A 10,188-nucleotide genomic window follows, 5' to 3' on the forward strand; every position below is an offset into this window, starting at 1 on the left:
TTGCTATGTTTTTCTTTCATTCTCAATGTTGATGGTCTACAAAGAGCTGTGCTTTAAAGGTCCATCAGTGTAATTGTACAATTACATTTATCTACTCTGAACTGCCTTGGACAGTCATTAGTCTTCTAAGGTTTAGAATTTTATGATGTCTGCTTATATTCTTTCTCATTATTTACTGTGTATTTGTAACCCATTCTTTTGAATTCAGTTATAAATCATAATATTCTAGTCTGAACAAGAACATGATATGTAATCACTAGAGAAGATCAATCCCATTTTTTACAGTATTTTCGTGAAAATGTGTATTGAATTTTTGGGTAAGATGTATTCATTTTTTGAAAAAAGAAAATAGTCATAAAAAGAATAAAGAAATTAATTTTTCATGGGATTGTATAAACATTAACATTTAATAAATAATATATAATGTATATGTGTGTATATATATGTGTATGTCTTTATATATATATATATATTTATAAAATAATCCTATTTCCTATATAAAACAAAAACTTAGCTTTACTTCTTTGAGAAATTTGAATTTACCTCTTTGGCCTGAAATTGTAGACTCTAGAAGATCAATAAATTAATCACATTTAAATCCAGCTTAATTCGATTCCTAAATAAAATAAATTGAAAATAAATAAATGCCTATTTTTAGCTCAGTAATATATTGTGGTTAAATATAAGACATGACTTCAGGCAACAAATTGGGTGGGAAGACAGGCCAAACGGCTAAAGTCCTCTTATCACTAACTGAGGAAAAACAAAAGCTGGCCTTAATTAAATGCTTCCTATGTGACAAGTTCATTGCTAAACAGCTAGTCCTGTCATCTCATAGAACCCACTCAATAGAAAAATGTCACAAGGACTCAGGGAACAATGAAGAAACTGCAAGTCAAGAAATATTTGGATGATATAGGTGAAAATGGGGCCAGCAGATGAAGGTCAGGTGGGAGATTTTAACCAGTGAATGAGATGGATGCCACCTGGCTCCATATTCATGAAAATGAACATAGTGCTTTGGAGAATAAGTTGGTTCTTTTGAGATTCTCTGGATAAAGTGAATGCAGTGAAATCTTCATTATGGTAAAAGGGAACTCATGGTGGCTTGGTATACAGTGGTGGCAATGGAAACAAGGAGAAGAAAAAATCAAGTTAGTTAAGACTTTGTTTAACTTGATCTCTCATAGGAAAGAAGAATATGAAAATGTTTCAAATTATTTCTAAGAAGCATAGTCACTTTTAAAAACGTAGATATGGTTCTAATGGTATATGTGTTGCAGTTAGTTGATTATGGGGAGGGGGAGATAGGGGAAACAAGATAACAAACTTTGTTAAGACAATGTAGAGATTACTTTGATGATAAAGACTCAAATGGAAATCTCCAATGGCTATTTAGATCTGAGGGAGCGAGTGTGTGTTTGTGTGTGTGTGTGTGTGTACGTGTATGCATCTATAATAATAATAGTGGAAGCCATAAAGATAAGTACAACGGAGAATTTATAAAGAGCAGAGTAGGAACAACTAGAAACACTAAAAGAATGCCCACATAAGTTTGAGATGGGAGAAAAATGTGAAAGTAAACAATGGAATCAAATTTGCAGCCAAAGAAGATAACACAGAATATGTATGCCTTTACTTATTGCCTTTTTTGGTTTTCTTCAGACATTTAAACACATGTTGATTCAATTAACATTTGCTCAGAGTGTGCACTCTAAGCCCTTATATAGTAAGCATTTGTAAACATTCTATATAGTAAGCAATTAGGTCCTAGGGATTATAATAGAATGGGAACTAGGTTTGTCTGATGTGCAGTTCAAAACAGGCAACTTCATGTTTTGTGAGCGTATCCCTTTATTTTCTTTCTATATTTGTAATATCTGGTATTTACAAACTTTTTCACAAAACACTTCTACCAAATTCTGTTTTAGATAAAAATAAAAAGCACATTTTTCATCTCTGCTGGGAACTTTCTGTAGTATTGACTGTCAGAATTTGGCCTGAAGTGCACGTTCCATAAGTAAGAAGATAATCTAACTAGAATGTTGGCTCAAAAAACCATCTCACGCAGATTCAAATAATGTAATTTTTCTGCCTAGAATTATGAGGTGTTACATACTTTCTCTCCTGAAACTCTTTGGAAAAAGCCAGGCACATTTTTCTGATGACATATTTCTTGGATAAATGCTCAACTGTTCAGGTTTCTAGACTAGTTCTTTAAAAAGTAGCTCTTAGAACATTTAAACCCATTTTTACAATTTGATTTTTCTTCAATGAATAATAGTCTGCTCCTTTTCTTCTTGATTGAGTTGTTATGATATTTTTTATTTCCTGAAATTTTAAAACTGTTAACATATATTTATGTATATCATTCAGATGACATATATGTATTCATAATACACATAGATGTAGATGTCTGTGTTGCTTTATTTACATTGATTGCCTTATGAATGATGAGTCTTTGCAATCTACATATGAGATTCTTTTCAGGTCAGCAAACCTTTCTTCTACTGTATCTCTGAATATTGTTTCTGTGCCACACCACTTATTCTATTATCTCAATGATAAAAATTATTAGAATATTGGATCTCAATGGTCTTTTTTCCAAAGCTATCATCTTTTTGCTAAAAATTGTCATTTGTTTTTCCTCTTTTACTATATTCTGAAAGAGGCTTTCAAAGCCCTCTTCAGCTGATTTAATGGGTTATGTTTACTGCTCTCTTTACGGTTTTAATATTTTAAAATGCATGTTATTTATTTTCTTATACCTTTTAAATCTCTACCTTCTTACCTTTTAGTTCTCAATAAGCTCTTTGTGTTTTTATTGTTGGACCCTTATTTCATTAGGTCCATGCTTTCATTCCTTCCTCTCCCACTCCACTACCAAGTACTGCTTAACATCTACTCTTTTTCCTACCATGTCATATTTATTTCCCTTTTCTTTTTCTTTTTCTTTCTTTTTTTTTCTGCTGGGATTTCTTTGAGCCTTCCTCAGAAAGGCATTGCCCGATGTTGGTAGAGAATATGGGCTCAGGCCAGACCACTTGGATTCGAAGTCTTGGTCTGTCACAGACTACCTCTGTGACTGCAAAAGTTCACTTAATTGTCCTTTACTTCAGTTTCTTCATCTATCAGATAAGAATAATAATGATAACTTTCATAACTTTGTCATGAGGAGGTAATAAATATAAGGTACTTCAGATTGTGCTAGACACATAATACTCGACAAATTTGAACTTCTACTGTTCTCAGTTACTAGTCTGAATAGATGGTTGATGTAGACTTGCATATTATTAGTTCTGGCCATTATCATAAGGGACATAAAGAGATAGCTGACATTTGGAAAATCCCAATAGAGCTTCATTTCTGCACAACTTCTCTTCTGTATTTGCTGAAACTGGATGCAATAATCTTTATTGGGTATATTATCTGCTCAATCTTTAATGGCTTTAATGCCATTCATGTGGTATGATGCGGCTGGTCTCTGTTGTGTAATGCTTGTACACTGGACCCTGATGCAATGAGAGAGAGAAAACGAGGTGAGAAGTGAGGTTGCCCATTGCCTTGGAGAGAGTCATAAAGTTCAGGAAAGATGCCTGGCACCTTATGGTGAGAGGAGGTGTTACAGTAGGCAGTCAGTCAGACATGAGCAGGACAGGAGAAGGCCTCCAGCCACCATCACCAGGGACATCAGGTAACCATCAGGTGATGGTCAGGCAGTTGTTAAGATGTCACTCTAACATAATAACTGATCACAGCTGGCACCAGAGAAAGTTAGTCTCCTAGCAAATAGAAAAAAAAATCTTAAACTTGTGATCAGCAGCTGCCCAATAGGATCTCAGGAGCTGGGTAAATGGGCTCAAGCATGTTCACTAAGAGGCAAAATGGTGGAGTTTAACTGGGACATGAGCACTCTATTGGTTAGGAAAAAACACTTCAAGTGAGGATGCACACAACTTCAGTAAACACACTGCTCATGGGGCCCGTCCCAAGTGCTGGCAGGTCACTGTGCATGCTGAACGCCAATGTATAAAACCCCAAGTCAAACATCAAACCATGCACTTGTTCTCAGGTTGCCCGCTTGGCCCTCTTCCAGGTGTCCTTTACTTCCTTTTATTCCTGCTCTAAATTTAGCTCCTGCTCTAAAACTTTTAATAAACTTTCACTACTGCTCTAAAACTTGCCTCAGTGTCTCACAGTGTCCTATGCCTCTCATTTAAAGTCTTTCTTCCGAGGAGGCAAGAACCGAGGTTGCTGCAGACCTGTATGGATTCACCACTACTAACATACTCTGGTGCCGCATGACTTGGATGCATTTCCCCGTGGTAACAGAGGCACCGCTGTACTAGAAAGAAGTAGCACTAAGATTTTATATTATTAGTCTCTCTTTTTAGGATAGAGTGCCCTAAATTTTGCTGATCAATATTATTTTTGCAAAGGAGACATAAGTGCTGTGTTCTGTTCTGCCTCAGCATGAGTGTTTGCCTGCAGCACCCAAAATTTAGTATAGAAAGAAACATAGGGGTGAAGAGTGCCCATGAACAAAGATGTTGAGCAAGCCGCCTATCATTTCTTAAAAAAGTTATTTCCCATGCAGAATATATAAAGTAATACATCAACGTTTGTGATTTGAACAAAACTTTCCTAACCTTTTACTAACCTTGCTGAATTAAAACTGTTACATTTTTTCCCTTTAGTCATTTTGCTTTCATTCCAGGGGGAAAAAAAGGCCTTTTCTCATGAGGCCAGTCTTGTCAAAAGATACACAATATATATTTCAAATCAATTTTTCTTTCTACTTTGACTCCTCCTCCCCATTTCCACAGTTGAAAGGGCTGTCATCTCTCTTGTAAGCTACTGCAGGAAGAGTCAGCCTACAGTCTCCACTATACTTGTGCCCTCATTGTTAACAAGGATATCAGAGTCACCTGCTGTAAATATGGGTATTGGGCTCTATCACAACCCAGCTTATAACCCTTTGTAAACTAATTTTCTAAGATTCTTCCACTGTTCCAACAACATAGGATCCTTAAAACTCAAAGTCTACATACTCTTTTTTTTTTTTTATCTTTATTGAAAGGTTCTTGTGATTTCATCTGCCCTTCCCCACACTTCTCCCTTTGCCTGCTAAAATTTGTGACTCTTCACTCAACACTAGGGTTCAGGTCCTGTGTTTTACTAATACTCATGCTTTTTCTTTACAGGCTTATCCCATCTTTTAACATATAATTATTTACATAATTATTGGTTTCGTTCTTTGAATCCAAAAAGCTATGTAAGCTCCAAGAAAGTAAGTGCCACATTCAGCTTTGTAGGAGTAGTGTCTATAACATCTAATGGTACATGACATGCATTAGGCAAAATTAAGCATGAAATATTTGATGAATGAATATGTTTAAATCTTCTAGGCTTCTTATTTAGCTTAGCTATATAAATAAATTGAGAGTGTTCAGCAATTAGTGGAAACTTGTATGAGTTTTAAGATTCTTTTCGACCTGAACCTGTTGGAATCTGGTTACTGTTAAAGTTCCCGTATAGCTTTGAAGGCCGGAAGGACAAGCGAAAAAGAAAATGGAGCCTTTTGACACCATAAAAATAATGAAGAATTTTATTCTTTCTCTATCACATATTCTCCTTGTTTTTCTATATTACAAAGGCATATACAATTTGATTCATGCTTGATGCTTTTGCAAGGTACACAAGAATTTAACAACATCCTATTTTTAAGTATTACATAACTACTGATTTATTTTTCCATGTTGACTGAAGCTTTTAATAACATATATCCAGAATATAATTATGCTGTTTTATATGGTTGAGATTTTCAGAGTTTTTGCATTGTGAGCCATCCCTTTGTGCTGCTTCTATCCATGTTATAACTACTGATTTTTGCTGTTTTTATGTGAAGACATTTATTTCCAAATGACAGACCTTAGAGAGGTACTTCTTTTCTCTAGTCAGCTTTATTAAATTATGATACTCACAAGGTTGGTTTTCTATGAAATATTTAGTTTTAGCTTATTTCTAGAATTGGTGTTAGTCTCAACTGCCCCGCCCCCTGCGGGGAGACTAGATTAACCATTGTCTGCTCTGGTGCCTGTTTTTTCTAAAGTCTTTCTAGTTCAGAGTTACTTCGGAGATGTATATGGACTTGGGCAAGTCATTTAGCTTTTCTGTACTCTCCTATCTTCATTTGTAAAATGGGGATTAAATGACCTTTCTCCATCTACCTATCAGAAATGCTTTAGATAAAATTAGATAATAGACTTGAATGTACATGGGAAATGAAAGTGTTGTAATAAAACATGATAATCTCTTCTAAAGAACCCACAGAAAAAATGTGTGTACACCGCATGTTCTCACTCATAGGAGGGTGTTGAACAATGAGAACACATGGACACAGGGAGGGGAGCATCACACAGTGGAGTCTAGGGGGCTAGAAGAGGGACAGCAGACAGTGGGGAGGCTGGGGAGGGACAACATGAGGAGAAATGCCAGATACAGTTGACAGGGGGACAGAGGCAGCAAACCACATGGCTTTATATGTACCTATGCAACGATCCTGCATGATCTGCACATGTACCCCAGAACCTAAAGTACAATTAAAAAAAAGAAAGAAAAATGTGTGTACAGAGGTTTTTAAATGCATTTTTTTGAGTGACTAATTGCATTCATGAATCAAGTTGTTATCAAAAGGTAAAAAAAACATGGCTTTGAAAAATTAGGAAATTATTTTATATTTCTATTATAAAAATGTTTAATAGCTAATGGATACGGATTTTAAAAGTTGTAATCTGTTTTAAGGAGAGATTTTCATAACTTTAAATCTTTATAATCGAAAATACTCTGGGTCAGAGGCTCCACTAGAAACCATCGGTGATCTTCTGTGACTTATAGAGGGACAAACTACAGGTAGAGAAAGCCATAAAGTTTCCATAGGTAGAGAAAGAAAGAAGATTAAAAAGAAAAAAAAAAAAAAAAGGAATTCTCACAGATTGCTCCTAAAACAAAGCTCAGGAAAATTTAGATCATTTCTTGAGAAGTATCTACTGATAGAAGAGAACCACCAGGTATTCAAACAATAACAGTCCCACATTACTACATGATTTTCTGTTCTTTGTTCTTTTCTTTTCTCTATGTACTGAGGCAGAAGTTAGAGAAAAACAGATAAATTCAAAAGACAAATGGGGTCTTTTGCCAAAGAAATTGTAAACACACAGTTAAAGGTCCCTTTTACTAGATAAAGATCAAAGGTTGAGTGAAAGCCTAAAGAAAGAACTTTTAAGACCAAGTTTGCTGGATATACTCAAGTGTGCTGATTTATGAAAGAAGCCCACTTAATGACAATTTGGGTAAGTTAAATCTGCCATAGCCTGAGAGAAAATTAGGGCTAATTAAACAATAAATGATAGCAATTAAAAATAATAAAATGGAAACAAAAGTATTTATAGATATTCATATACGATGTAAAACAAAATTCTGCAGAATTTAAGTATTATATTCTTTAGTATTTATTTTTAATTATATTCTTAAGGAATTCAGCTTTACTGAACAAGCATGGAGATTTTAAAAGCATGCTATGATATTTGATTCATTATATCTAGGAAAACTATTACAGGTTTAACTCCAAGGCTGAATAGTTGGTTCCATCTTGTCTTTTGACTGTCTGTCCTAAGTGCTGTAGTCATTCCAGTCTTGCATACGGAAGCCCACAAAGGTGACTACAATGGACAACTTTGCCAGGAAAGGATAATTACTTGGGAGTTCTAAAAGACATGTATGCTCCTTTGCCATTCCAACAGAATTCTGAAAACTGCTCTAGATATTTTCTTGGATTTATCTAATTGTTATTTATCATTTTCTTTTAAATCTCATTGCCCATTTCATTAGGCTACTTAACAATATCTGAAACTGATTGTAAACAGTTTCTTAGAAACTGCTGTTCTCAAAAGTGTTCCCAATTTTGTTTTATTTTGTTATTCTTATACATGAAATTGCTGTTTGCAATAAATAGCAAAAAACAAAAAATAAAATAACCATAATATAGAAGCAACAATCTTGTGTGATTTATATGTGTGTGATTATGTATTTTGCACCTTTGAAAGTCAATTTCTAGAGAGCAGAGGTCATAATTTGCATCTTTCTTTGGTGATAATAAATAATGTGCACTGAAGTCTGTCTTTTCAAAGCTAATGAAAAAAAAAAAAAACAAAAACAAAGCCATCAAACAATATGAATTGAATAATATACACCTTAGAGACACTCAAAGAATTACTTTTTGTGTTTGTTTCTAATCACTTGACACAGGAAGAGAATATCTTCTGTACATGCCAATTATTTTCTAATTCCTAAAAAATGCTAACATTTGAAAATTTACTTACTACAGAGTCTATAAATGATACAAATATATAGATGAACACCTTTACAAATCACTCATTTAAAAATGTTTGTTAGATTTAATGACTTCAATGAGATGTTTTCTATCACAGTTATGATGATGGGCCATTAGTGATTGGGGGAACTTTCAGAGCAGGTTTCTGTTCCATTTAGAAAATAGAGCAGAAAAGAAGGGATCGTGGTGCACATCAAGGATAGAACTGTACAAGTAGCAGAGGAAAGTAAATGATGTCAATGGCAAATGTCTTTCTTTTTATTTAAAATTAAATGTGAAAATGAAAAGATTAATTCTTTTAACCAAATATGACCAAGAATGATTCATAGGACAAGTTGTCAAAAATACCCCTGACATAATTTTTCTATCTTTAATTTTCCTGAATATTTTCTCCTAAACTTTCATTTCTCATTCATAAAATTTGTTTAATTTCTAATAAGTATCACAATATACTTGAATTTTTCTTTCTTCTTTTAGTTGTACTTCCTGCTAACATTACTGACACCCCATAAGGATAAAAGTTAACAAATTTCAGTCTAACTTTGGGGTTCTTTATGAACATAGATTTGTAACGGAGCCAGCTTATGACAAAAAAATAGTAGGTAGCAGGTTTGTGAAGCAAATTAACTGGGGGCCAAATTTAGCCTTCTAAACTCATTTCATTTGCACCTCAGCTTGGACTTAAGCCATTAGCACAGCAGGGAAAAAGCAATGGTTATGCACCAGGCCACCAACACTTCCATGCATAAGATTTTGCAGAATGACAGAAATAATGAATGTAATTAAAACAGCATGTAGCCAAGAAAAAATAATTAGTATACAAGTTGGATAGCTCTGGGAGGCCCATGACATGACAAAAACATTTTTAAAGGGTTTAATGATATCCTAAACTAGTTTTGTTTCCACATAAGAGTTTGTATATCATAACATTTGATAAATGAATGTTCTTAATAATTATCTTTCAGCTTTAGATTTAGTTTCTTCTAGTTTTGATAACTTTAGTTCTTATTCTCATAATTTTTTCACTTACTCTTGGAATGACAGCTATAAATTATTTCTTATTTTCATCAGGAAGAGGAATATAAATGCCAAATATTCATAAACTGATAAAAGTTGATTAAGATCTAATAGTCATTAATCAAATTTGAACCCCAAATAAAATTATTTACTTGTAATTATACAGGCGATAATCTTTAAAAGCATATTAATCTTTAAAGACAAAGAAAAAAGAAATCCAAAATTTCTCAAGGACTGTTTTAGAAAATCAAGAACAATTAAAAACTGTGCTAATTTTTTAAAGTTATAAAAGTATTGTACATTCTTAAAAGCGAAATATATATTAAAGACAATTCTAATTCCAAAAATGTTTTAAAAACTAATTGTTAAATTAAATATATATATTTACAATGTAGAATATCTTTTCTTCTTCAAGTGAACCATTACTACAACCCTCAAAATTTTTAAATTATTTTTCTTCATACATCTTTCTGTACATAAACCCCAAATGACTTCTAAACATTTTTTCTGGTAAACTCCTAGAATTTAAAAAAATCACAATAGAAAACCGAGCCAAGTAGGTTATCACTAAGAAAAAAATATTACAGAGTAGATGAAATTTGAGGGTTCTTCAAAGATAAATAAATTGTAGAGTGAATGCAAAGCAAAGGAAGAGTTTGCCAAGTACATGGACATATAATTAAGAAGATTAAAGAAATTCCAAACTTTGGGCCTTTAGATGTCCAAGAGACTAATAATGCTATTGACAGAATTGTGAAATGAAAATCATATTTGTTAGA

This window comes from Aotus nancymaae, unplaced genomic scaffold (assembly GCF_030222135.1).
Source record: "Aotus nancymaae isolate 86718 unplaced genomic scaffold, 86718_ANA_hifiasm-v0.15.2.pri h1tg000040l, whole genome shotgun sequence".
NCBI classification, from domain to species: Eukaryota; Metazoa; Chordata; class Mammalia; order Primates; family Aotidae; genus Aotus; species Aotus nancymaae.